We start from the raw sequence: 5,960 nt of genomic DNA on the forward strand, positions 1-5,960 counted from the left end.
GTTGGTTCCACTTTTCAGAACTTTTCAGATGGTTTCATTGAAATAACTAAATAATCCAGTATTTCACAAAAAACAGGAAACAGATTTGTGTGTCTTCTTTCCCATTAATCATCTGACGGCCCCTCAGCTGGTGGCCCTTTGGAGGGGGCCGACCCCTAGGTTGGGCCCCACTGGCCTAAACTAGCTAACTGTATGTGAAGTAGCTGAAAGCAGCTCCACCTGCAGCAGCTGCAACAGTAAATGCTGCTCTAACATCGATGCTTCAGTGTGAACAAACCAATGACGTCACATAGAATCAGAGATCAGACACAGGAGACATTTTACTGCAGAACGAGTACTTTTACTGCTGATTCTGAGTACTAATAATACTGAATGCAGTGCTGCTTTCACCTTAGTGAAGGATCTGAACGGTTCTTCGTCGCTGCCTGTTGCTCAGCTTTGGAAACGTTGCATCTGCCTGAAAGTCTCTTCATATCCTCTTATTTCTTGCTTCATCTTCAGGGCTTCTTGGGAGAAGCTGCTTTTCTTGCCAAATGAGTGACAGCTGCAGTTAATGATTCATGTGTTTGCTCTTTGTTTCCGCAGACGATCCTCTGTGGTATAAAAAGCTGAGAGCTGCTGCCCAGCTCAGCCCTGCAGAGCGTTCGAGTCCTGAATGTGAAGCGAAACCAACAGCCATTACCTGCACTCTCTCTGTTCTCATGTAAATCAAGTACTCTCAGCTGGAAACAGGAGACACCCACGGGACTGTATGTTTAGCCATCATGACTAACCAGGCACCTGCTTGATTGCCCTCTCAGGAAAAGAACACTTAGAGTTTTGTATTTGGAGATTTTTTATAGATTCGGTGCTCAGAGCTGCAGATCTAAAGCGGCTTCCTGCTTTGACAAAGAGACCAGTTTCCCGTGAACAAAGCGGGACATGAAGAGTCCTCAGCTCCTCCAGCATCTTTATGGAAGCTCTGTGATGTGTTTAGTTATTAGAATATTCATGCAGACACACTCCGTTGTGGATTTAAAACAACATTTTTGCTGATTCATAGCAGTAAGAGAGCATGAAGGTTGGACTTCACGCTGAGAGGCATCTGACACAGTTGCCATTAGAAACACCGGCCGAGACTATTTGGCTTCAGATGCTTATCAGGAAGAAGCTGCATGAAGTTAAGCTAACAATATCCTGTTTCTGATGCTTTTCAGAACAGTTATTTAACATTTTTGCTTCTGTGAGCTTCTCCTTGAAATAACCTGAAACTTATTTGAATCACAGGGGAAACACAGGAGGCAGAAGTCCCCCCAAAAAGACCCAAACCACCCCCAAACAACAGGTTTGTCTGATTGAAACAGGTGGAATTATTAACATATTTACCCATTAATGCACCATTTATTTTAGATTACCATTACTCGCGCACTAATGCAAAAGCAGGGTTTTATCTAAAGTAACTATGTACATCACTGCAGTACTGTAGTTAAATTTTGAGGTACTTGCACTTGAAAATGTCCTTTTTCGGCTTATGTTTCTACTTTCTATTCCACTATGACATTATGATAATGAATGCACACATGAATGCATCAATAATTACAATCCAATAATACAGTATCTGTTATTCTGAAACGGACTGAAAAATTGGTGCTTTTACTTCTTGTACTTCAAGCATATTGTGAAGCTGACACTTTAGTAAAATCAAGTGATCAATTGTTAATATGAAAAGATTAGTTAGAGACACTTTAACGGCTCATTTGCATATTTAGTTTGTGGTCTGAACTGTTGTTGTGAGACATTCCCTCATTTGCTGATGTGTAGATTCGTCTCAGCTTCAGCATCACGCGTCCTGGGACACGACGTTGAAGTGAAACACACGAGGACAAAGAGGACACTGCTCAGAGAAATAATCCTATTCTCATGAATGCCCCAGAAAAATGACAATAACTCCACCTGCAGACCCCCAGACTGAAGGACTGCAGCGTTAATGTGACAGAGCAGCAGATCGCATCAACAGATGCAGAAACAGCTGTGAGTTTAAAGTGCAGAATAAGAAAAGCTGCAACAGACTCTGATTAAAACTGCATTTCAAATTTTCTGAACACCAGCAGAGAAAAGCAGTCCAACAATGCAGATCCTGATCAGTGATGTTTGGTGATTTATGTGCAGCGGTCATGGTGGCAGACACGCAGTAATAGTAATCCTCTATAATCCGGTGCTGGCTATATCTACAGATGAGAGTGCTGTTGTTAAAGCCCCTTATGTCCACATAGACCACCCACTGCGCCCCATCGCTCGCTCATAATCAAATAAAACTGTTCATGTCTTCACTGCCGCAGATTCAGATTTGCTCCATCGCACTGAAATCTGGAAAAAGAACCTAATGTTTATTAAAGTGAACATTATAAACACTAAAACTTGTTATTTGGCTTCAAACTCAAAGTTTAATTTGTCGCTGGTTGTGATGAATCCTCAGTGAATCAGTGTTAAAGAGTTTTTTATCTCCTTCAGCTCTTTGCTTTGGTTTAGTCTCTCATCAGCGTCGTTAGCAGCAGCAGGCTGTGATAAACATGTTCTCCACAGCAACTTTATGAGCTATTAGTACGCCTGTGTTGTGTTTGCTGCCCTCAAGTGGCCAAAAAATCTTTCTGCTTTAAATCTGGATTGCTTTGATGTGGGTTGCAGAGCTCTGGAGACATCAGCTGTAAAGATGTCTGCCTTGTCTCGCAGTTCATCATCTTATCCAACATGTTTTAAAGGACAATTCTTCACAAAGTTCCCCTTTAGTTGCTTATTTAATAGACTAAATGAAGAAAGACAGTGCTCCCTCAGCGCTGAGCACCTCCTCTTGCTCTGGGAAGGAGCAGCTGGAGTATTTGGTGGATGCTGCTGTCGACAGCTGGCGGAGCGATCGCGCTGCTCTGTAAACGTGCAGGTTGTCAGACTGAAACGGTGGAAAGTGAGCAATGTGAGTCTGGCTGTGATGCAACGTGTCCTTGTCCTCTCTTTAACCTCACAGGATTTTTCCTCCCTGCGCTCCTCCTCCTCCTCCTCCTCCTCTGCCCCACTGATGATATTAAGCTGCAATGAGACTTTTTCATCTGTCAGCATTTCCACCGTTTGCCTGTGGACATCAGATGTGGCCTTTAAAGCTCTGGAACTGATGGGACACGACAGGATGAGGTTAATCTACCTCAGTGGTGAACCCTTTGGTTTAGACTTTAGAGGAACCTGTTTGTCCACAAAACCCTGGAATACATTCATGATGGTGCACATCTCCAATACAGAAAGAGAGACTGTGGCTATGGTTAATAACAGGAGCATATCTAAGTACTTTACTCAAGTAGTGTACTTAAGTACACAGGGAAATACAGATACTATTTATCCTAAGAATTAAGATTTTTACATGCAGAACTTACGAAGAGCTCATATAATGTGATATTTTGTTTAAATGAACAATATATACAAGTAGAGCTGAAGTTCTCAGATGATTATTAATTATTTTAATTTATGTATAACTTGAAGGTTTGGACTGTTGGTTGGACTAAACTAACATGGTGACGTGTCATTACTTAACAAACCAAACAATCAATCAATCGGTTAATGGAGAAAATAATTAGCAAAATTAGCCTAAAATGCCAAACCAAGGAATAACCAAAGTAACTTGACAGCTGTTCTTGAACTATATGGACTACATGCATGCACTGAAATCATTGATTTGAGGTGCTGGCGCTGTAAATGACACGCTGAATGGCATTTTGGCGTGTGTAGAATTTAATTGGCTATTCAAAGCGTCAGTCTTCTGTAAAACGGTTGTTTCATATTCATACAAAATAAGAGAAGGCGGCCCTTCTATTCAACTCAGAATGCTATTGGCTTCTCTTGTTCGTAGGCTTCAAATGGTGGATCGTGATTGGTCCGGTGAGCTGTAAAAACTCCAAGTAACTGGAGGAAAAATGGCGCCAGTTTGTGAAGTTTCCAGAAATTAAACCCACAAAAACTTAGACGACAGACATATCGCCTACTAGTTTACCTCTCTGTGGATTATTATCATGTTTTGGACTAAATATCTTTACTGCAGTTGATTGTCTGGACCTTTGCGGATGTTTCCAGACCGTTTTTGTCGGAGTGTTATGGATCTACGCCTAACTGGTGAGTTGCCTAATGTTGCGTCATTTAAAAATGGTTGTTTGTTTGTTGTTAGCCTTTATTGTGCCTCCTGTTGTGACTGCATCTCGAAATTAATTTGCAGCAGCGGGTTCACGTGAATTTTAGCTTTCTAACAGTCTGTAATATGAGTGTAAACATGGAGGTAGGTGTGTCAACAGGCTGGACGCATAAATTCTCCCATGGTCCACCTGCGGGCTGCTAGCTTAGCCTGCGGCTGCGTGTTTTAGCCACATCTGCACTGAAATAAATGTCCTCTTGTATATTCAGTTGGCAGTCTTCATTTAAAACACCTTCCTCCACCTGGCTAGCGGACGTTCATTTACGTGTAAAAGTCCTGCAGTACTGCTTTAACGTTGTGCTTTTACTTCCTCAAGTACTTGTAGTATTTGAGTAAATGTACTTAGTTACATTCCAGCAGTGTCTTTACAGAGTCGGGTTAGACTTCATCACAGTAAACTGATACTAAGCTTCCTAACAGATTAAACTGGCATGGTGTGTGTGTCAAACTGTGGCTTTTGATGGTGTGAGTGTGTGTGTTATCTGTTACATGATGACCGCAGGCCGTGAACTTTTGCATGTTTCTGACCCCGACCACAGCCGGACCTTGACCCGACCCTTTGACTGGGGGGGGGCACACAGGCTTAATACCCCTCCCTCCCCATGCACAACCACTACATCACATACAGCCGCCTGCAGGATGTGAACACAAGTGAAGGCAAACACTGTGGCAGCTTAGCTCAGAAACACACGTATCTGCACACACGCATACTGTAACATCTGTCTCCATGCGCGCGCGCGCGCGCACACACACACACACACACACACACACACACACACACACACACACACACACACACACACACACACACACACACACACACACAGAGTGTCTGTTAAAGCACTACATCTGTTTGTGCTTTCAGGCTGAATGACCGTTGCAAAAGAAACACCCATCATCTGAAGCATAACACCAATCTACCAAAATAGAAACTTCTGCTTTTGCCCACCTTTCAAGTGTGTGTGTGTGTGTGTGTGTGTGTGTGTGTGTGTGTGTGTGTGTGTGTGTGTGTGTGTGTGTGTGTGTGTGTGTGTGTGTGTGTGTGTGTGTGTGTGTGTGTGTTTAACACCACAGTTCGTCGAAAATCGCAGGTAGAAATACGTGATATTTGTATGTTTTCACAGCCAAGCCCTATGATGATTTCATTGTGAACGGAATTGGTCCGCACAGGCTTTTATTTTGAAAGATTAATTTGTTAAATTTCAGAGAGAGACGCAGGTTCTTTAGCCAAAATCTGAAATCTACAGCTGAATCTTAAATATCCTTTATGGTAAAATCATGAACCAGCTCTGGCCTGTCCTGACACTGTGGATGAGGTGGTTAATGTGGATTAAGCGTCCCAAAGTGATTCCAGTGTCATGGTCCAGCTGTGCAGACACTGTGTTTTCACTCATCTTCTGAATGTTTTGACTCTCTCTGCTGGACCAGAACCTGCGACCCCACACCGCGCTCTCTATGTGTCCAGTTTGGACAGCTGAGGAGCGGTGAACCAGTCATTTCCTCTCAGCTCTTAAAACAAACAAACAAACAAACATGAGTTTTGTTTTAAGACGGAATTGGAAAAATGAGAACATGCCCTTTAAATCTGCTGCGGTGGACTGGAGGTCAGCTGACCAAAGTACACCTGTCCGGTAAACTTCTGGCTCCCTCACGCGCTCCTGCGCACCTGCACTCTGGGCGTTCCTGGGCTCGTGCGCTCCTGCGGGGCGCGGCGGGCTGCGGCGACCTGTCTCTTTAAGTTGGTGTCAAAGCC

The sequence above is a fragment of the Chaetodon trifascialis genome, chromosome 20, assembly GCF_039877785.1.
Source record: "Chaetodon trifascialis isolate fChaTrf1 chromosome 20, fChaTrf1.hap1, whole genome shotgun sequence".
Lineage (NCBI taxonomy): Eukaryota > Metazoa > Chordata > Actinopteri > Chaetodontiformes > Chaetodontidae > Chaetodon > Chaetodon trifascialis.